Source organism: Panthera pardus, unplaced genomic scaffold, assembly GCF_024362965.1.
Source record: "Panthera pardus isolate Hobbes unplaced genomic scaffold, ASM2436296v1 HiC_scaffold_6, whole genome shotgun sequence".
NCBI lineage: Eukaryota > Metazoa > Chordata > Mammalia > Carnivora > Felidae > Panthera > Panthera pardus.
The window spans coordinates 89,227,018-89,250,005 of NW_026526991.1; the positions used below are offsets into that span (position 1 = coordinate 89,227,018).

The 22,988-nt window shown below is 37.7% G+C and overlaps 1 protein-coding gene across 20 annotated transcripts in view; it reads right to left on the reverse strand.

Annotated features, from left to right (window-relative positions):
• PLEKHA5 (pleckstrin homology domain containing A5) overlaps positions 1–22,988 on the reverse strand; it is a 240,420-nt gene that overhangs the window by 213,838 nt on the left and 3,594 nt on the right. The window contains exons 4-5 of one of the 20 annotated variants that reach the window (XR_008419538.1): positions 15,315–16,022; positions 14,654–15,284 (exon numbers count right to left, since the gene is read on the reverse strand). The exons of the other annotated variants lie outside the window; for them this stretch is intronic. The gene's annotated coding sequence lies outside the window, so the exon portion shown is untranslated. Of the gene's footprint in view, positions 1–14,653; positions 15,285–15,314; positions 16,023–22,988 lie in introns of those variants that run through there. 20 annotated transcript variants of the gene reach the window in all.

Genomic DNA, 22,988 nt, shown 5'->3' on the forward strand with positions numbered 1-22,988 from the left:
TACACACCCCCCCAGTAGAATTCCTCTTATTTTCTGACTCTTCCTTACTGTATCTCACCCCCTTGCTTCATTTTCCTTCCTAAGCCTTAGTCCTGCCTCTATGAACCATAGGTTTAGCCCAATACTGACACCAAAAGAGGTTTCTCTCTCTCTCTCTCTTTTTTTTTAATTTTAGAGAGAGAGAGAGTGTGTGTGTGCAAGCGGGGAAGAGGGGCAAAGGGAAAGAGAGAGAATCTTAAGCAGGCTCCACATATCAGTGCAGAGTCTGATGCAGGGCTCAATCCCAGGATCCTGGGATCATGACCTGAGCCAAAATCAGGAGTTGGACACTCAAAGGACTAGGCCACCCAGGTGCCCCAGAAGTTTCTCACTCTTATTTAGTATTAACTTAACATCAGGGCAAGCCTATGATTTCTCTGTACTCACAAGGTACAGACCTTAATTACCTTAATTACAGAAGGCACTCAGTGTTAGGTGAAGTCTTGATAAAAAATTACATTTTATTTTAAGCCACCAGAAAGCTAATATAAATATCAGACTACTAGTACGAGATTCTAGTTAAGTTTAAAAAACACACGGAACATTCTGCTTCCATCGATGAATACAAACAACAAAACAGCAAGAAGTATTTAACCAGCATATTTCACTATGCCAACTACACAAAAAAAAGTCTCTAATCTTCCTTGGAATTACTTCTTCCAAAATTATGAAGACCTTTTAGCAGGCATTTCTTCTAATAACTTCTTACTAAGTTTGTGGTACATACTGAAATCTAGGTCTCTTATGAGTCAACTACTAAGGTAAAAATTTATTATCTACTGCTGTCTAAATATTGAGGCCTATACAATATAAAAGACTATAGATTATCTTCTTAAAAGAACAAAAAAAGCAAGAGAAGTATAAAAGAGAAAAGCACAAAATAAGGCATAATTTTAAATACACCAATGATCACAAGAAACATAAGTTGACTAATTTTCTAAATGAAAAAAATTTTTCAAACTAGATATCTACATGCCATTTAAAAGAGATATATAAAAGATGGATGGATAAACAAAGGTGGTCTTCTTTTTTTTTAACAAAAGAGTAGAAAAGTTGTATTAGACAAGTACTAAATAAAAGAAGGCTGGTATGATATATTAAAATCTGACAAAATAAGCAAGGCCTTGAGTATAAAGGGAGATCAAAGTCCCTTCTAATGATAAAATGCTGAATTCATTCTGATGACATATTCTGCACTTAATAAAACATATCAATTCCACACCATAGTCATCTGCTAACATAATTTCCAAAGTTAAAGGGGGGCACCTGGGTGGCTCAGTCGGTTAAGCGTCCAACCTCATCTCAGGTCATGATCTCACGGTTTGTGGGTTTGAGCCCCGCGTCGGGCTCTGTGCTGACAGCTCAGAGCCTGGAGCCTGCTTCAGATTCTGTATCTCTTTCTCTCTTGGCCCCTCCCCTGCTCATGCTCTGTCTCTCAAAAATAAATAAATATTAAAAAAATTTTTTTTAATTAAAAGGACAGAACTTCAAAGAGAAAATGAAAAGTCACCATAACAGCAAAAAATTATAACTCCCCCCAAATTATAACAATACCTTCCTCAGTAATTAATTCCAATCTCATGTAAACTATCTCAGAACATAAAAAGTGGAATATCCTCCAATTTACGTTTTAGGGCAAGAATAACCTTGGTATTAAAGGCAGACAATGACAGTACAAGAGAAAGAAATTATAGGGCAATTTTGCTTATTATCATAAATGTCAAAGTCCTAAACAAAATATCAACAACCAATAGAGCAATGTATAAAACAGAAAGTACATCATGAGGGGTGCCTGGGTGGCTCAGTCGGTTAAGCGTCTGGCTTTGGCTCAGGTCGTGATCTCGCGGTTTGTGAGTTGGAGCCCTGCGTCGGGCTCTGTGCTGATAGCTCAGAGCCTGGAGTCTGCTTCGGATTCTGTGTCTCCCTCTCTCTCTGCCCCTCTCCTGCTCATGCTCGGTCTCTCTGTCTCTCAAAAATAAATAAACATTTAAAAAAAATTAAAAAAAAAAAATGAAGTACATCGTGACCAAGTTAGGTTTATTCCAAGAATGCAAGGTTGGTTTACCATTAACAAGTGTATTACATAATTCATAGTAATCCACTGAGTTAGCAAATTAATAAGTCATGTCAAAAATAAAAAAAAATTTAAAAAGACATTTCAATGGATGCAGAAAATATACTCAGTAAAATTCAACACTCACTCACCTAATATATTAAAGTTCTTACCAAACTAGGAATAGCAGAGAATTTTCTTAACTTGGAAGGGATACCTTCCAAAAGCCTTCATTAAATAGCATTCTTATTTATTATTGGCAAAGTCAGAAGCAGTTATTTTTAAGTCAGAGAGGTAGTTGCTTCTATTTATCACTCTACTAGAAGTACTAGCCAGCAATACAAAGAAATACAGGGACTAAAATGGAAACAGATAAAAAGGACTGGAATGAGGGGGAAAAAAAACCCCTATCATAACCTATAGAAGACTCCTAATAATTACACTAAAATTAAGAATTATGTTCATCAAGAGAGCCCTTAAATAAAATGAAGGCAAGTTACAAACCTGGAGAGTAGATCTGCAAAGGTGATTATCTATAATTAATAAACATAAAAATTATAAAAACCGTAAGAAAAGATGCCAAGTAAAGCAGACAATATATTAATAGGTGTATCACAGACAAATACACAACGGACCTAATAAAAGATGCTAAATTTTATTAATCTGGGAAATCTAGAGTAAAAGCCACAATAAGAAAATATCTGACAAACAGCAGATTGTCAAAAATGTACAAACCAGACAATATCAAGTGCTGACACAGATATGAAGCAACAAGAACTCATATACTGCTGGAGGGAGCTTAACAGTACAACCACTTCAGAAAATAAATGTATTCAAAAATTGAAATGCACATACCTTACAACCTCAATTATAGTTATATATTCTAGAAAACTTGCAAATGTACATGAAGAGACATACAATATTGTCCACATAATAGCCATAAAATAGGAAACAAATGTCCACTAGTGGTTAAACTGTAGTATAATCGTACAGTGAAATACTACAGTCATAAAAACAAACCACATCAACTTTGGATAAATCTCCTCAAAAAACTGTGTTTAACAAAATTAACAAATCACACAAGAATAACTTCACCACTGTAAAGTTAAAAAAAAGCAACAGGGGAAATTATTGTATATGGACTCAGACATATGTGATAAAATTTAAGAAAACCATGAGAAGGTAGGTTATAAACACAAATCAGGATGGTGGATGTCTCTGAGGAGGGGGCACAGAAGACAAAGGGATGGGATCGAGTAGGGGAAAGAGGGGGCTTCAAAGATCGAAGACGTGATCTATATCTAAAGCTGAGTATCATGTGCATGAGTATTATGTATTATCTGACAAATGTTATATTTGGCACGTATTAAATTTTTTGTAATGAAATAAAATACATACTCAAAAAAGGCTTAAAAATTCTTAGCATTAGAAGTAGCAGTAAGATGAATACTTGATCTACAGAGTTTAAACTATTGCTAACTGCACAAAACAAGCTAGATGAGCAAACAGTTAAATTACATAGATTTTAACCTGCCTTGCTTCTTTCAATGGAATAAGTCTGACCAAAGGGTTAAAGGCCACAAAGTAATTACTATTAATTATTCTTTATTCTTTATGTTAAACGGTCCCTATTTATGAGCTTATAATCAAATACTTTTCCTAAAACTACTTCCTGGTGGTTCCAGGAATTTATAAAATCTTCCACTGTTGTCATTCCTACTCTGTTGTCTATTAGATAACTTTGAGGTTTAAAGATTATGAAATCTTGCTCTGGTTCACCACACAATTTGAACTTCCAAAGTGACTAAGAGCAAAAGGAAGAGATTAAGTATTTACATTTAAAACATCTACTTCTGCTAATACCAATACAAAAAACTTTATGACCAAAAAATAGAAAATACTAATTTGAAAATCCTGATCTTTGGATTTCAGTAACTAACAGTACTACATAAATTAAATCATTGTCTTCTAGTATTTGCATATATCATTAATGTTTGACATTTTTAAATACTTTTACATTTTAAAAATGTCATTTCTTATTTAAAAAAATACTTAGACATTCTGAAAAACCTCCAATGAAAACTGAAACTATTTAATGAGTGTATGTCTGCTTACTATGTAAGCCCTTAACAGTTCAAAATAGGTCTACCTCAACCCCATTCACAGAGGCAGAGGCCAGAAATTCCTGGGCTGACCATTGCCCTTGGCCAAATGAAAAATGGCCTCTGGTCATTAGCCCCAGGGTCACTTCTGTCAGACTCTACTGAAACTAAATCCATCAAGCCCCTGGAAGCACAGGTTCATACCATCACCATTCCCTTTCTCAATCCATCCCCTGACCCAGCATTAGCCCTACAAAAGGCTTTGTTCTCCCGTCCCTGACCTAGCCTCCACTCCACCTTCATTTTGTAAACTACACTACCTATGAAGTGGTGCTCCCTAATTAGCAAACTTCCCGGTACTGGCAACCTTGTCTCAAAGCATTACCCCAGTATCCTGGCTGTCAAGGACTTTCTCCAGAGGACATGAGCTGTACTGCTGCACACTGTCAAACAGCAGCTGTTTAGTTCCTACCCCTCAAGGTCCTTCAACCACCTGAGCCATTCATTCATGCCCATGCATGCCCATAACCTGGCACAGTGATCACACTGCATCAACACAGCCCCTAACTTCCCAGCACACAAGTTTAACTACTTTCCCTCTGTGGATTCTCCGGTCTTGAGGGAATCTCTATTCCAGTCCATCAGATTCTTACTTCATCTCCTTCCTTCCCGGCCTGAAGTCCAAGGGTCTAACATTTCAACAAATTTATCATACCCTAAAGTCTCCTGCTCATCTGCCTTCCACTGCATTCATGAAAAACCCTCTGTGGCTCCAACTATTCATTTTCTCTGAGCTCTAGCGGCCCATGAGCCTCCCTCAGCACTGCATAAATACTTCATGAGTGTCTGAGTGTCTACAATGTATCAGAGACACAGCTTATAACACTCTTACCACAAAATTTTCATTAAGACTGTTCAACAAATGGGGCACTTGGGTGGCTCAGTTGATTAAGCATCTGACTTGGCTCAAGTCATAATCTCATGGTTCATGGGTTCGAGCCCCACATTGGGCCCGCTGCTGTCAGTGCAGGGCCCGCTCGGATCCTCTGTCCCCCCCACCCCCCCACCACCACTCACACACTTTCAAAAAAATAAACATTGGAAAAAAAAAAAAACTGTTCAACAAATGCTTTACTAAGCATCTCCTAAGAAGAGAAAGGCACTATTTTAAGTTCTGAGAATTCAGTAGTGAACAAGTCAGAAAAGGTTACTGCTCTTATGAAGCTTACATGCTAGTGGGGGAAGACCAACCACAAAAAAAGTAAATGAACAAGAACTTGAGCCAGTGCTATGTGCCATGAGGAAAATAAGACAGCAAGTACTGATCAATGGGTTTTAGGTATGGGCAGGATAGGGGAGGGGAGGTCTTCTATTTGAAAGAAACACACTAAAACCTACAGTATCTTCTCCACCACAACTCTCCACAACAAAAATACTAGGGCCCATTCTGAACCCTAACCAGACATAGCCTCAGTGAGATTACCAAACCAACTAAATACATTATCAAAAGAAAAGAAAATAATAACCCTACTCTACAGGAGTCAGAAACTAACAGATTTAATAACGAAGAAAATCCTCCACACGTCCATCTAATTTTCTATGTAATCAAAGGAGTACACGGATCAGCAGTTTGGCCATGATCAAGTGTAATCCCTTATTTAAGACTAAAAACCATAAACTTCAGCTGGGTTCAATAATTTTTTTTTTTGACATGTGTGCCAAATGCATTACAAAAATGTTCCAATTCACCACCTCCCACCCTCTCCCACCTCCATACCCACAACCCTTGCGGTGTGAGTTTCCAATTCCTCCCTCAAAAGATGGGAGTCTGTTTCTCCACTCCTTGAATCTGAGCTGCCCTTGTGACTTTCTCTGGCCAACAGAAAGCAGTGGAAGTGACTTTTCTTCCCAGTTGTGAGCCCAGGCCTCAAGAAACCTGGAAGACTTCTGCTTGCTCACCTGGAATTTGCCTTCACCACAGGAGCAAGCCTGGGCAAGGCTCCTGGAGGATGAGAGATCGTGTGAAAGCCAGTCCAGTCATTCCCACCATCCCAGATAATGGCCATCCGAGACCAGCCAAGATCAGCAACTTTCCTACCTGACCCACAGCTAATCTTAGACAAGAGCAACCCAACAGAAACTAGATGAATTGCCCAGCCAACACAGGGATGTGTGCAAAATAACACAGTTATTGTTTTTAAGCCACTGAATTTTTAAGTGGTTTGTTATATAGCAATAACTGATAATGGCAAGATTAAACATCATCTATTCGACTCAAATAATCTATTACATTTCTATTTTCATGTTTTTGAGGAATCAAAGCCAAAAATTGTGAACTATTTTAATAATTAGGCTTTTCTGCAATGAGGCTTTAAAAGCAGACCAGGCAAGAACTGTTATATACAGAAAGGATTTAAAACCTCATCAAAGGATTTTACTTCTCCTACCAATACTACTGCTTGTTTTCAATTAGAGTTTTTCTGTTTTTTGTTTGTTTGTTTTGTTTTTGTTTGGGGGAGGGGGGTTGCAGCTCCACTGACAAAGGAATAGCAGCTAAACTGAAAATCGCTCATATTGGGGCTGACTTGAGAAGGTAAAAATCTGGATTATTAGGTAAAGGTTCAAAATGACCTAAAGGTCCTCAGTAAAAGAAAAAAAATAAGTAGTTGATTTCCTTGTCCTTTTATCATTCTTTTCTGAAACACAGAAATTTCTCCGTGTGAATGGTTTCTGACAAATGCATCTATTTTTCAGTAAGGATTTCATTTCTTGTTTGCCTACTGTCTCTCACCTCCTCCAACTAAGTTTTGGAAAATAGATACAGTAAGTAGACGTTCTACCCCCACCCCCTTCCCATTCATCTGGGTAAGCATAAAAGGTTTAGTGACCTGAACTGGACGAGGCCTGTCCTGCTTTCTACCCTGTGGGGCTGTTCTAAGAATCCAATGAGAGGGAGGGAGAAGAAAGTGTTTACAAGGAATGTGACCTCTCTTGGCTCACCGCCCACAGTTCTCAGTTCCAGCCTACTCCAACCACTCCTGGTCATGGCCTGGCCTGTGCCAGTCAGCAGAGGGTGCCCGAGAGTGCCTGTTTTCCAGCACTTTTGCCGAGCCTGAATATTAATACATTTTAAATACATTTGCACAGCTGTGATCTCAATTTTTTAACTCCTGTTTATTAACGACCAGGGTTTCAGTTCTTCTCCATCCTTCATTCACCCTCTTCTGCAGATAATTTATTCTACAGCTAAATTTTTTCAAAAAAATTTATAAAATGTATATTTTAAAAACACCAACATCTACATTCAAAATGCCTTTTCACAGTAACTCCTGGGCATACTATATTATATATTGCCTTTAGCATTCTCTCCTTTTAATTCAGTTCCACTTGCCTATGTAGGAGTCCCTAATGTTATGATGCCTTAAATTCTTCATTACCCTGGAGAATATATTCGAGCTAGGTCCTGCCTTTTTTATCTGCAGCCCTAGACAAGAGCTACTTTACTCTTTAAAGAAAATCTTTCTCAGTGCCACCAGGCAATTCACAAATAAACCGATTTCTAATTCCTAAATCACAAGGCTTTCTTAGGTAGAAAACCGCATTTTATTTATTTTTAATTAATTAATTTATTTTAATATATGAAATTTATCGTCAAATTGGTTTCCATACAACACCCAGTGCTCATCCCAAAAGATGCCCTCTTCAATGCCCACCACTTACCCTTCCCTCCCTCCCACCCCCCATCAACCCTCAGTTTGTTCTCAGTTTTTAAAAGTCTCTTACGCTTTGGCTCTCTCCCACTCTAACCTCTGTTTTTTTTTTCCTTCCCCTCCCCCATGGGTTTCTGTTAAGAAAACAGCATTTTAAAAACAAAATATAGAGGCACCTGGGTGGCTCAGTTGGTTAAGCCTCCGACTTCGGCTCAGGTCATGATCTCGTGGTTGATGAGTTCGAGCCCCACATAGGGCTCTCTGCCCGTCAGAGCAAAGCCCACTTCAGATCTTTTTTCTGTCTCTCTCTGTCCCTCCCCCCGCTCACGCTCTCCCTCTCTCTCAACAAATGAAGAAACATTTTTGAAAATTAAATTTAAAAAACCCAAATATGTGTATTATTGAAAATATACTACACTACCACTAATACTTGCTGTTACATATAATAGTAAGTGTTGGTGAAGTTCCTACCTTCAAGAGGTCTAAAATCTACATGGGCTAAAGACTTAAAAAGATGTTTCAGAACCACTATTAGTAGCCCTGATTCTTAAGCTGTTTTCCAGCATAAATAACATTGAAATGAATTCTTTTTACCCAATGTTATGAACTTGCAAAACAAATACTCATGTGAATTAAAATTTAAAAAATAAATAAATACTCAGGTATTTCATACCTACACCATGTTTCACAGTTTTTCAGAGTTTGTTTATATAAATTAACTCATAACATCGTAAGCCTATATAATAGGCAAGACAAAAAGAAACTGGTACATAACAGGACTAAGACATATTCTCAAAGTGATATGGTTAATAGAAGTAACAGAACCAGGGGCGCCTGGGTAGCTCAGTCGGTTGGGCGTCCGATTTCAGCTCAGGTCATGGTCTCCAGGTTTGTGAGTTCGAGCCCCGCAATGGGCTCTGTGCTGACAGCTCAGAGCCTGGAGCCTGTTTGTGATTATGTGTCTCCCTCTCTCTCTGCCCCTCCCCGACTCTGTCTCTCAAAAAAACTAAATAAACATTAAAAAAAAAAATTAAAGGGGCACCTGGGTGGCTTAGTCGGTTAAGCGACCGACTTCAGCTCAGGTCATGATCTTGCCGTTTCTGAGTTCAAGCCCCGTGTCGGGCTCTCTACTAACAGCTCAGAGCCTGGAGCCAGTTTTAGATTCTGTGCCTCCCTCTCTCTCTCTCTGCCCCTTCCCCACTCATGCTCTGTCTTTCTCTCTCAAAAATAAATAAACATTAAAAAAATTTTTTTAATTTAAAAAAAAAAAAAAAAAAGAAGTAACAGAACCAATGTCTGACCCATGGCTACTTTCTACTTTACTAGAGTACTCAGTGCCCACAGACTTACAAATTATGTACACTGTGGTACAGAGAGCGCATTCCTCTTAGCAAATCTAAGTGGCTGATAAAGGGCCTAAATCATAGCTCTGAACTCGTGGTTTTCTAGGTGAATGCACACAAGACTTTCCATTGGGTTGTGGCAAACCATATTTAGCACCCATACATACATGAACTTTTAAATCATGATAAAATAAGAAAAAGTAAGCTTTACTAATATGTAACACATGAACTGACAGCAATACATGTACATAATTTATAAATACACATGAAATGGGGGTGTATAATCAAAAACTTTTCACCTGTAGGGTTACAAAACCAAAAATACTTTGGAGATCTCTACTAAGCTAAATGGCTCAGGCATCAAAAATACAAATCTCTGACAGAACAGAAAAACAAAATATATGGAAGAGACAATTCACAAAGACATTCAAACTGGCAACAGATAGGAAAAAAGATGCCAAGCATAGCCAAAACCAAGAACATGCAAATTCAAACAAGGTACAATTTTTGTCCAAGACATTAGCCAAAACTTAAGTCTGGGAATACCAAGTGCTGGCAAGAGTACAAAAGAGGATAACGCCAAACCCTGCCTGGTTCAAGGATAAAATGGAAAAGATTTTTTGGAAGACAGCTGGACTAAGTGTAAACCACAAACAGTAAAACCATGAATGTGTCTATCAAATGTTTCCAATAGGTGGCCCAACTCCAATTCCCAAACGAATTCAGGAATTGAATGTACTGTGATCCGGGGCTCTCTGACTCATTATGCAGTCACTTTTGCACAATGCATCGCTTTTTATCACTTTCTACTTTTTTCTGTGTGTGTGACTCCATGGTCTTAGTGAGAAATAATGTTTTCATTAATCTTATAAGTAGGCATTTTAATAATTTCAATATTTTTAGACCCCATTTATGGTGGAGAGCAGGATTTTACTATATTTGCCAAAAGATAAAATACACATATAGCCTAAGCCAGCAATTCTATATCTAACAAACATTTTCTAAAAATATTTGCAAATGACCACAAAGTTTATGTAGGAGTATGTTCACTACACACTTTTAGAAATTGGAAAAAAATTTTTAAAGCTAAATGTCCAATAATAGAGGTATGCCTAAATAATCAAAGCATATTTTTGTAGCTCCTGAAATTGACTTATAACTACTAATATGAAAAGACATATTAAATAAAAACTACATAGTTTAATCTCAGTTGTTAAGTACAATCTCAATTTTGTTTACACACACACACACACACACACACACACACACGAATGCAGAGAAAAGACAGTATATATAGTATGGAATAAAATAATATTTTCCTTTAAGTCTTCCTTTGAATGCAGTGTTATAGTGCCTACTCAGAAATACTGCCACCTATAATTACTGTTTAAATCACATGAGTTGATCCAAAGGTCAAGTTGACAACTCAGTCCAGCACTTAAAATCTCTCCCCACACAAATACACATGCAAATGCATACATAGGTGAGACTATCTATCATTGATATTTTATTCTACACCAACTGTATTAACTGCCAACATGAAACCAGGACGAACAAAAGGTTAAGACTCATTTTACTCAAGTACTCAAATATTTTTTTAACTATTTGGGCTTACATACAAGCTCATGGATTGCTTTCATTTTTTAGGTTTGTGGCTTTATGGTATACATTCACAGACATTAAAGTACGGTAAGTACAACCAGTATACCCACGTCCTCATTTAAACCCTTACAAACATCACTAGCTCATCACAATATGCTTTTCTATTGATTCAGACAGAAGCTGGTCTCCAAATTCTTCTGAATACAGTGCTCCAAACTGCTATTGCTAAGCAATTAGAGTTGGAACTTATTTCCCATCTCTGGTATTCACAGGCTTGTGTAGTCCTCTCCCACTTTTGATTTTGGCCTTAGTTTGTGACTTGCTTTGACCAATGGGACATAAGCAAGTATAATGTGAGCAAAGGATTTATAAGTGCTCTGCACTAGAGTTTGTCCTCTTAGAATGTTCCCCCTTAGAAGCCAGCTGCCTTGTTACAAAGAAACTGTACATAGAGCACGAAGTGATGAGAGGCCATGAGACAAGACTGGATATTCCAGCCATGGCCAAGTTCCAGCTGAATGTATCTGTATGAATAACCTCAGTTCTACTACAAAGAACAGAGGAATGGCCCAGCTGAACTCAGTCAACCCAAAGGGAAGAAACTATAAATCACTATTGTTTTAAGTCACTAAGATTTGAGGTAGTTGATTATGTGGCAACAGGTAACTGGAAGACTAATCCTTGTTCTAAACCATCTGCATCACTAACAACAATCCATGTAGATTCTCTATCAGTTACCTTTAAACTTCACCTGTCCAATCAAGAGTGTTTATTACAGAAATGGGGGCACTTTCAAGTACTCTCAGATACTTCAGGAGAGAACATAAATGTACACAAATCTTCTAGAGAGCAATTTGGCAAAATGTTAAGGTAGTGAAGCTTTTAAAAAGGTCATATCCTTTCCAAATAATTCCAAGTCTAGGAAATAGACATGCATTATAAGAATGTTACATAGAATTTTCTCACCACAAAAAAGTAGAAAACATAGCCATCTAAAAATAGAGAAGTATTTAAACAATTATATGCTCACAAGACGGAATATCAGAGTTATTTAAAAATCTTCTCATGAGTATAACACACAATAAACCTAATGAAAATAGTATTCAACACAATATTAGCAATAAGACCCAAAACTTTAAAAAAACACATGTGTATGCATATATACTGAAACATTAACAAATTCTCTTGGCACAACAGGATTGGTTGATTTTTTATTTTCTTCATATTCTTTAGTATTTTCCAAATGTTTTTATTTAAAAAATACATTACTTCTATAATCAGGAAAAAAAAACATTATATAAAAGGTTGGGAAGGGGCACTTGGTCGGCTCAGTCGGTTAAGCGTCCGACTTCTGCTCAGGTCACGATCTCGCGGTTCTGAGGTGAGCCTCGCATCAGGCTGTGTTGACAGCTCAGAACCTGGAGCCTGCTTCGGATTCTGTCTTCCTCTCTCTGCCCCTCCCCTGCTTGTGCGCACTCACACATACGTGTGCGCACTCTCTCTCTCTCTCAAAAATAAACATTAAAAATTTAAGAAAAAGGTTGAGAAAAAAGTACACACATTAAATATAGATTCTTACTTGACTTGGAATCATTATTTTTTGAGAGAGTGCATGCATGTGAGCAAGGAGGGGGAGAGGGAGAGAGAGAATCCTAAGCAGGCTCCACACCAGGCTCAGAGGCCTACAGGGGGTTCCATTTCATGACCGTGAGATCATGACCTGAGCCGAAATCAGAGTTGGGTGCCCAACCGACTGAGCCACTCAGGCACTCCTAGTGAATTATTTTAAATGGCATCATTATTACAATGCATCTGTATTTCTGGGATTGAACAAATTTTTCAAAATAAATGTAATACAGGAGCGCCTGAGTGCTCAGCTCAGTCGGTTGAGCATCTGACTTCGGCTCAGGTCATTATTTCACGGGTCATGGGTTCGGGGCCCCGCACTGGGCTCTGGGCTGACAGCTCAGAGCCTGGCACCCGCTTCAGATTCTTAGTCTCTCTCTGCCCCTCTCCCACTCACGCACTCTCTTTCAAATATAAACATTAAAAAATTAAAAAAAAAAAATAAGTGTAGCATAGAAGATTCATTTTCAACAGAGGGAAAAAAAAACTGACTAAATTTAACATGTTACTTTCCCTCTATCATCGTTTTGTACTATGAAGCTGGGCAAGGAGTTCATTTCAAGACTCTGCTATACTGTTCTACTTCACTGTGTTTTAAATTTTAGTTTGAACAGCTTTATAAATAAATATTTAATAAAATGGGTATTATATGCACCTTCAACCAAGTTTAGCAAAAGCTGTTGGAGTGAACTCAGTGTGAAGACTAGAACTATTTTTCATCTCAGAGGAAAAATGTGTAAAGAATCTAACTCTTTTGGAAATTAGAAGAAATAGGAGATATGTAGCAAGCAAGTTTTGGTAGCATTACTCAAGCACTGGTACTATTTGGCAATGAGTCTCAGCAGTGGCCAGTAACTTCAGAAGAACCAGATGGAATCACTGGCCTACCACAGCAGGGTAGAGTTTTGATCACGCTGGGGGTCTACTGCTACTTGTACTAAATCAAAGTTGATTTCTTCCATCTCCTTTGCTCACAACAGCCAGTTTAAGATTGATTTCATAGTTTCTTCTCCAGAATTCAACCCTTCTGCTCCACTGTCCCAGATCTAGGGCTGGTCACTCTGCAAGGTACTATACAAAGCTTCCTTGAAGATCAGTGATACTATCACTTCTTGAAATTCTGCAGATGTTCAGGTTCACCATCTTCCTGGCCTTAAGCACATTGTACTATATTATAAGGGAGGAGCAGCAGACCTCTGATCTTGTAGTCTTTCACACCCTTGCTTCCTATGGTGAACTGGACCTTTCCAATCACATGGTTTCTGGAAGGTTTGCCGATAGTAATTTTGGCTGCAGCCAAGGACAGAAAATTGCTGAGTACCAGAGGGTCAGTCATTGCTGTGATTCAAGATGGTCAAAGTGCTAAGATTTTTTTTGAGTATGGAAAAGAAAACTTACCTTTTGGACTTAAAAACTAAAATGGTATTACTTGGGGCTGGAAAGAAGCTGTCTAAAGTGAAAAAAGGTAAGAGCCTTGAAGAATTCCTTTGTATCCCTCCTGGAATTAATGTGGAAAACCAGTTCTGTTTTTGCATATACCATTGGCTTAGGGTCACTGATATTTGCCACAGTAAGAATCCTGACTGGATGATAAGTGGAAAGCAGAAAAATGCCCTGGGATGTTCAGATTTGGGTAAAAACTTTCTTTTCTTACAATCTGTAATAGGTCTTCATTTCAAACATCTAATTGCCTATTATGTGCCGGATGTGGAAAACATAAAGATTATTATGACTTCAAAGAGTTAAGTGCTTCTGAAGTTGCTGGCCACTTCAGAGAATAATTCCCAAATAGCTCAGAGGCTACTCCCAAATGGCCACACAGTTCCCCAACTGGCTCTAAAACTTCTATCATCTGTACCTCATGAGCACTACTTTCTAGTTCTCTCAGGTTTCTATAGGACCCACTGATTTCAGTATATTAAAGACTGGTCTACATTCACTTTACCCATGCTTTCACAACAGTATGGACTTCAAAGTCTCCCTTGTGTTCTAAAAGCCACAGCAGCCTGATGTGAAAGTTTCTAAATGGAAATGTCATGGCAGTTGGTAAGGTCTGGATTTCAGCTGTCTCCCAGCTCTCAGGTCCCTGCATTATCTTGGCATAGTCATGGATCAGGTCCTACAATCAGGCCTCTAGGCAGATCCTTTCTGTCTCACAAAGAATCACATACAGCAAACTTGACAAACGGATGATTTACTAATTCATATAGGATAGATAAATGTCACATGAAGAGAGTATGTAAATTTCACAAGGAGGCAAATTTTAAGGTTTCTGAATAAGCATGGAATTAAGTTGGCTGTCATCAAAACTCATTCAATCAACAAATATTTATTTAAGACCTACTATGAGAAAAGCTTAGGCTGAGGGACTAAAAATACAGCAATGAACAAGACTGCTTTTCATGAATCTTACCTACCATACATACACAGTGTGAGCAAGTAGGCATTAAACAAGCGTTGCCTTGATTCTAACATGTACTTTTTAAATATACTGTCTCTGAAATAAGGATGGAGAGGTTTATTTAATATGGCCATGGTGCTCCCTCCCCCCCCCCCCCCCCGCAAAAAGCTGCTATTAAATTAACGGTAACTGATCATCAAGCAGCTTAAAAGAAACAGTAATTATGCAATTCAATATTTAAGCATAATCTCGTTAAATGCTAAGAAGGAAAAATATAAGGAGAAAAATCTCACGTGGAAGAGAACTTCCTCTGGAAGGGCTCTGTTAGCTCTCCCAAATCTCCTGATAAACACAGCAAAGTGACCCTTTCAAAGGGTAATGCCGGATCATGTGCCTCCTCTACTCAGCCTGCAGTGGTTTCCTATTTTCCTAAGTAACAGCCAATTACACCAACCAATGAGGCCCCAGTCTAACCCGTCACCTCTCTGATTTCAGCTTTCTTCCCACATTCATTCCTCATCATTGCTCTCCTGATGACCAAACCTTGCCCTATTTTTGTCTTACAGCATTTGCATATTATCACACACTCTAAAATTTATTTACTAATGCTTACTTTGTCTGACATTCTGCACCCTGCCCCCCACCCTGCTCCCCAGAAAGATAGTGTTCTGGTCTATTTTGTTTAGTGATAGATCTTAATCACTAAGGCACATTTAGGAGTTCAAAATGTGTTGAAGAGAATCGCAAGAAAGAATGTATCTGTGAACAAGTGATTGGAAGACCCTGTCATTGGGACTAAAATAATAATCAAACCCAGTTGCTGAAGACTTGCCTTTCCGTAGTTTTTCTCCTTTTACTCAATTTCTATACCACACCAATCCACCCCAAGTCTTCAGACAGGGCAAAACTTTCACTCAGGTTATGGTCCAGTCTCAAGCCCAAGATGCTATTTATTTTTCATTTTTCAGATGATTTTGTGCTGCTCTGTTCTGATCCACTCTGGGAATTTCACTGCTGAACTTTCAGAGGCAGGCTTATTTCTCTGATTTGTTAGAAAGTCCTCTTCCAGTAACCCTCATACTGGGCCAAGTCCGCTCCATATATCTGCTCAAAGCATGATGTACACTTCACAGAATGTATCACCATCTACAAGTACATATTTGTGATTATTTTATTATGGCCTCTCCCACAAAATACCTGTATGCTCCTTACAAGCAAGGTCCATGTCTGTCCTTCACAAAGCCTACAGCACTTGGCACACAGTAAATACCCATAAGTATTTGTTGAATGAATAACTGGATGGGTGACTATGACATTTCTGGCTTGGATGTATATGCATGTACAGTCTACTAGGTAGCTGGAATAGGATGTTTTGGGGAGAAAGCGTTGTGTTTCTTGTTTGTGAAGGAGAAATAGAAGATAATGTTGGGAGTGCTTTGGAAAGGCCGATTTTTGCCACCTAAAATGCTATGTCCTCTCAAACAGCTCAAAGACTAAACCATGATTAACACTTCCACCTAGAGCTTCCCCCCACCCCCCTCCCCGCCACCTACTACCTTATTCCAGTCAGGGTACCAATCATTCTTGTAGTCACTCAGACGCAAAGACTTTGAGTAGCTTATGACCTCTTTCTCTGTCAACCTCCTAGCTCAGCACGAGTCATAGAGCCTGTCAACTCCTCTTTAATATCTTTGATCGATGGCCTTCTTCCTTTCCATTCCTGCTACTACTAACTTGGTTCAAGCAACTTACTCACAGATTATTATAGCAACAGATCCAGAACTTGCTCTCCTTGATTCCAGGTTTGCCCCTTTCTAATCCATCTGCCTATATTAAATTTCCCTTAAAACCTTCACTTTGCACTATTAATGCTATACCAAAAATTATCTGCCATGGCAAACTAGAAAATAAAAATCTCAGCCTGCCATTCGAAGACCAGACACAATATAGCTCCAAACAGTATGGCAGCATTTTCTATGCTAATTAACATCACTTACCAGCATGGTAGTTATCACTAGACATCACACACATTATACATGGTTCCCACCCCCATGAATTTACCCTACCAGTCATTTATATCAACCTATCTGAATTCCATCCATACCCTCACATCTACATGTAACTTTTAATATTTGACCCCAATTTATACATAATCTATTACAGAAAAATTAAAAAGTCACAGGAGAGGTGCATTTATCAACAAATGCTAAGAAACACCTTATCTACCACGGACAGATAAAGGTGGCTATACAGGGATGTATACATCTGGCCAGTCTCCAGGGCCTCCAATTCTCACTCTTCTAACTAACTTTATATTTTTCTACTCTTCATTTCTTTCTCCTTCCTAAAGATACGCCAGGCATAAAAACAAACAAAGAAACAAAACAAATCTACTTACATTAAGGGAAAAAACATTTGAGAAATCAAAAAGGGTTCTCAAAATGCAACTACCTGAGTTATGCGGATGCCTGTTATTCGGTCCCGGTTAACTCCTTCAAAGACTGGAGGCCAACATCATCACCATCAGTACCACTTTTAGAGACTGACTGGATGCCAGGCATTAAGCTACCCACAGAAACTATAAAGACACACTGAGCAGGCCTGGTCCTGGCAGTGGTCCTGGGGCTAAAAAGGAGAACGGGATTCCATGGTAAAATTCACTAAGACCGAGGGGCGCCTGGGTGGCTCAGTCGGTTAAGCGGCCGACTTCGGCCCAGGTCATGATCTCACGGTTCGTGGGTTCGGGCCCCACGTCGGGCTCTGTGCTGACGGCTCAGAGCCTGGAGTCTGATTCGGATTCCGTGTCTCCCTCTCTCTCTGCCCCTTCTCTGCTCGTGCTCTGTCTCTCTCAGTCTCTTAAAAATAAATAAACATTAAAAAAAAAAAAGAAAAAAAAAAATTCACTAAGACCGGAAGTCTGATGTCCCAATCTTGAAACTCTAAATGTACTTCATCATTGAAACTTTCCTAAACTGTCACAAAACACTCTACTTTTCCTTTAAGATGATACTATTTTAATTTTTAATTTTCTTTTAATGTTTACTTATTTTTGAGAGAGACAGAGATAGAATGTGAGTGGGTTAGGGGCAGAGAGAGAAGGAGACACAGAATCTGAAGCAGGCTCCAGGCTCCAAGCTGTTAGCACAGAGCCTTTCGCAGGGCTCTCACAGACCGCGAGATCATGACCTGAACCAAAGTCAGACGCTCAACCGACTGAGCCACCCAGGTGCCCCAATGCTATTTTAATTTTTAAAAAATGTTTGAGAGAGCACTCATGCACAAGTGGGGAGAGAGAGAGAGAGAGAGAGAGAGAGAGAGAGAGAGAGAGAGAGAAGCCCAAGCAGGCTTTGTGCTGTCAGCATAGAGCCCGATGCAGGGCTTGATCCCTTGACTGTGAGATCATGACCTGAGCCAAAATCGAGTCAGAAGTTCAACCAACTGAGCCCCAGGTGTCCCAGAAGATATTATTTCTAAACTACATGTTTATTCCATTTTTTGTTTTAATGTCTTGTTTCTACTACTAGAGTATAGGCTCCAGGAAGGCAGGGTCTCCCCACTGTATTACAGAACAGCTGGAACAGTGCCCAGCATTTACTAAGTGCTCCTGAGTGAAGGTGAATGAATGACCAAATTGCAAGACCCTGTTATTATAATACTAGTCACAGGTTTTTAGGGGGTTGAACAAGCTTTTATTTGTAGGTTGGCCTACTAACCTAACTACTGTATTTGTTTCCATGAAATGACACCTCTAAGCCCCAAGCAACCCACTTATGGAGAAATACATATTATAGGGCTGTTTATTTACTGTCCAGTATTTTTAGGTGTAGAGGGGCTTTAGCCCAGAGATCTTAATTTGAATGCTAGTGACTAGTGAGGCTATGTGACCTACAATAGGCCCTTAACCTCTTTAAGCTTCAGTTTCATCTGAGAGAAAAAAAAAAAAAAAAAAGGAAAGAGAACAGTAAAAGGCCATTGTGGAGATTAAATTCATCTAATGGTACACTGAAGGACCTAACACTTAAATAAGTCCATGTTGTCCCCACCATCTCCCTCTTTCAACCCACTGCCTGTTCTTTCCAATATTACAGACTCCTAGAAGGTTTAAACCATAGTTGATAGCTGTGCTGTACCTAATGGATTAGCGTACACTGCTTCACACGTGTAAGAATCACATATTATAGTCCAAAACTCTGTTATGAATATAAAAAATATAATGCCCATAAACTGTTCTGAAGCATTATATTGCTAGATCCAATTATAATATTATGGTATTAATGTACCCAACAATTTTAAATATCAAATATATAGTAATATATTCTAAGATTCCTGGTGGCAGTTATGTTACGTTCCCTACCTTTGCTTATAGTTCGAACTGTGATAATCTATGAAGAAACACGATTTTTTTCCCCCTCACTCACAACCTTAAGTGGCTATGTCAAACTAGAATTCTCTTCACTGCAGGTTAGTTTGAAATTCTAAGCACACATTAGATCCAGTCATTGAAGATACTGAAATGAAACTTCATTAGTGAAAAATCAAACACTTAGATATTTGCATATCTAAGAAAAAGTTCAATTTTCAGAACTTAAAATTTTAAGTCAAGAAAAAAAGCAATATGAAAATATAACCTCACAAAATTTACATACTACTTTATTACCCTGCAAAGACTTTTTATGATTCCTAATTCTACCACATAAGACAATGACCTTTAAATAATCAGAACAAAGTTTCTCACTATTCAGAGAGCATTGTTTTAAGATTTATTTGGCACCTAATGTTAACCATCTTAAAGCTTTGAAGCACAAAGGAATAGTCAATGACACATCCATTTTAAGCTACCATGACCTGTCATTACAGAGTCATTAAGCAGTATTTTCAAGGAGTAGCAGAAAGCTTTAAAACTTACAAATACATAAGACTGTCTTCTGTACTTCATAAACTAAGTTATTTGGATATCTAGAATTACACTTCATAAATTATAAAATGCACTGATAATTTTCTGCATTCTTCCTAAAGATAAATAAATAAAGTGTTAACAAGCAATACGGAAACTCAATAACCAAATTCAAACACTGTACATATGTATTTATTATACATAAACGTGATAATTTTGAAGCTGGCTAGCTTAAAGTATACAGAAAAACACTTTTCTCAGAAAAAAATTATCCAACTTTAGGATAATTTTCAAGCATTAACATTTTTTTGACCAAATGGATTTAAAGTAAAATACATTCTCTATATTATATATTCTTTTATCTAACTGTAAGCTTTTATTAAAGAACCAATTTCAAAAATTGTACAAAGTAAACTGATGACCCAATTCAAATCTATACAACTCTTAACGCTGATCAGGTCCTTTGTTGACATTAGCACCATTAACTGTTTCCATGCAGCTCTCCAGGGAAGATATGTATACAAAGCACAAAACGCAGCAGCAACAGAAAGAAAGCACACACCAGTCTGGCACTACACACTTCACACTCATCTGCAGTTAATCTACACAAAGTTTAAGGAAGAAACTAAAATAGTTGGCATGATAGGAAAGCTAAGTAGCTTTCCATATTTCCCACATCATCTCTTCTTGACCCTCTGAGTTCATCATTTTGTAGACTTTTGCAAATTCCCAAAACATTATAAAATCCAAAGAATTTTTAAAAACTGGATGGAATTTAGAGGTTGCCATTTCCAGCCCGCCTAACTTAAAGGCATGAAGACTGAACTCCACAGTCTTGAAGAAGGTCCAGACACAGCCTAGCTCTTACAACTTACCCCCACTGCAGTCCTCTTTCCCCTTTTACCACCCCTAGAGATGCAATGGTCACTACCAAAGTATTATTCAAAAATAAATTATTCTTGGCAATGTGCCATTTTGAACAACCACTAACATTTGTTCAGAAGAGAAATGACCTGAGAGTCACATGTACCTTACTTGGGAACAAAAGTAGAAATAAGTCAAGTACTTTAGGTCTTTCTTCTTGCTAAGGGAGTCTCCCAGGAACACTTGCTTAGGAATAGCAAGAGGGTCAACGTGTCTTTAATTGACCTATCTTCCCTCTTCCCACGAGAACAAAAACTACCCTGTTCACTGTATCACTTCCTTTCTTATAATTTGATCAATAACCTCCTTTCTTCATCGAAGAAAGAACCAACAATGAGAAATATATCCACCAACATTAATCAGTTTGCTACTTCAGAGTCCTACCCTTTCTTCTCTGAACATTCTAAATATAGTTCACATTCCTGCTGTTTCTCATCTTGCTGTCTCTGCAAACTATAAGTTCCAAAGGCATGTTTCTGTTGTTTTATTATGTGGTGTGACAATGGAAACAGTAATTCTTCTGACTACTTCCAGGATTAAAATGAGATTCAGACATGACAATATATGTGAAAGCACTTGGTGAACCGCAAAATTTATGATAAAAGTAATGTCCCATCATGTGAAAATGATAAAGTATTCCTAATTGCTCATAACAAGATAAGTAAGCAAAAAGTTTCTAGGAAATTACGGCCTACATTAGCGATTTAACTATCTTAAATTAGTCTGATACATCTAGAAAGGAATAGTAGCACCAAACATTCAGCAAATCATGTATTTGTCAATGATCATTTTATTTCAAAGAAATTTAATGACTGATATATTTATATAGCATGCTCAACTTTAGAACAAATTACTTTCACAGTATAAATTTATTACTACTTTCTGATACAATTATTGGTTGTCTATTAACACCACATGATTAAAACCCACTAGTTTAAAATGTCTTCAGAACTAAACTAAAATTATTACAGCTTTCTTAATATTGTCCTCATTTTCCTGAGAAACTTACTTGGGCATGACATTCAAGTAAGATTCTAATTTGTTTAAGTCAACATAAAAGAAAATGTAATCAAAATGGCTAGAACAAAAAAAAAAAAATCCAGTCTTTCTAACAGCTCAGTTCTGGATTAAAACATATTCAGCCCACACAGAATAACATTTTGTACTGTTGAATAAACGTTCATCTAAGAATGTACCTATTCACAGAAATTAAAATATGAGAATTACACTGTTACCCCTATTCTTGTAAGATCAGCTAGACTTAATGTACAGTAAAAATATTTTGGCTAAAAATAAATGAACTCCATCAAAAAAACCTTCCTTCAGAAATATCAATACTACATCCAAAAAAAGAAGCATCCTTTTCATGGCAATACAAACTCACTTTAATTCAGGATGAATACAGTCACTAAAAAAATACTTGGTGACTCTGCACTTATGCCTTTATTTTTTAGATCACAGAATGATGTATAGCACAATCTCCGAATAAAAGATGTGATAAAAAACATCCAGAGAAGAACCACATTATGAAATCGTCCATTCCTATAGCTTACTTCTGCTTTCTCTATTTCTATATTCAAATGCAAGCATTCCTAATACCTATAAATATCCCTTGACATTTTACATAAATATCATTCTGAAAAATTTTAAAACCATACAAATTAATTATAATTTAACACAAGTATGGTGTGATCTTAAAAATATCACTTAGTAGGGGCACCTTAGTGGCTCAGTTGGTTAAGTGTCTGATTTTGGCTCAGGTCATGATCTCAAGGTTTGCGAGTTCAAGCCCTGAGCCCTGTGTTGGGCTCTGTACTGACAGCACGGAGCCTGGAGCCTGCTTCAGTTTCTGTGTCTCCCTATCTCCCTGCCCCTCCCTCACTCATGCCCTCTCTCTCTCAAAAATAAATAAACATTAAAAAAAAATTTTTTTTAAAAGTCACTTAGTAAAATACCTTACTGGGCCCAATGAAATAAAGGTGACTTCAGCTAGGTATCCATTATGATTAATAAACTATTGACATCTCAACCAATTCTTGTGTTTTAAACATTCTCTTTTCAGCCTCAGTTCCTTAAAATTAAACAAAAAATTCTAAAACAACAAAAACAAGCTCTTAAGTAAACAGTTTATCTGATTTAAAATGAAGATAAAACCACCTTTATTTTCCCCTTGGGGAGTAAAAAACTTTCCTACATACTGTTGACCTCAAGCATTGTATTTGTCCCCAAGTACTACCAAGAGAACACTAAATAGAAATTAGCTTAATGTTCTATAGAATTAAAAGTTAGGACTG